The following is a 689-nucleotide window of genomic DNA, read 5'->3' as shown; positions in this document are numbered from 1 at the left end:
AAGGTCTGGAACAGCCTGCCATCGGAGGTGGTTCAACACCTTCAAGAGCAAATTGGATGCTTATCTTGCTGGGATCCTATGACCCCAGCTGACTTCCTGCCCTTTGGGCAGGGGCTGGACTCGATAATCTCCCGAGGTCCCTTCCAGCCCTAATGTCTATGAAATACGAAATCTGTGAAATATAGTACAGTTGTTGTTTTTTGCGTTCTGTTTTCTGCCATTTTGTGGTGCGTAAACCTGTGCCCAAAAAACAGCGAGGAAGGCCAGGTGGCCCATTGCTACAGTCAGCAATGGTTGTGGAGAGGCAAAGTACACGATACTGTTCAGTCCACTTTTGCAAAGGAAGATGCTACTTGCTACGTACCAACAGGCCCCTTGCGCTTTCTGAACAGTGTCTTCCGAATCGCAGCTCAGGTCCCAACTCCTGCTGTTTGAACCGCCAAGCCGCCACTGTCACTGCCCAGCTCACATTCCCGTTGCTCCTACATACGGTATGTCCCCGATCGTCTATGCTGGTTCTGAAACGTAGCACTTGTGCAGAGCAGAGGCCCAGCCCAGCCCAGCCCAGCCCAGCCCAGATGTTTCTTGCTCTCGCACACCCAGCCTGGATTTGGCATGAAATATTTATCTCCTCTGAGCTCTTTCACAGCACTAGATATGAGCCCTTTCCACAGGGGATCACAGGACAT

This window comes from Crocodylus porosus, unplaced genomic scaffold (genome assembly GCF_001723895.1).
Source record: "Crocodylus porosus isolate Cpor-Errol unplaced genomic scaffold, CroPor_comp1, whole genome shotgun sequence".
Taxonomy (NCBI): Eukaryota; Metazoa; Chordata; order Crocodylia; family Crocodylidae; genus Crocodylus; species Crocodylus porosus.
This window is presented reverse-complemented; position numbering follows the sequence as displayed.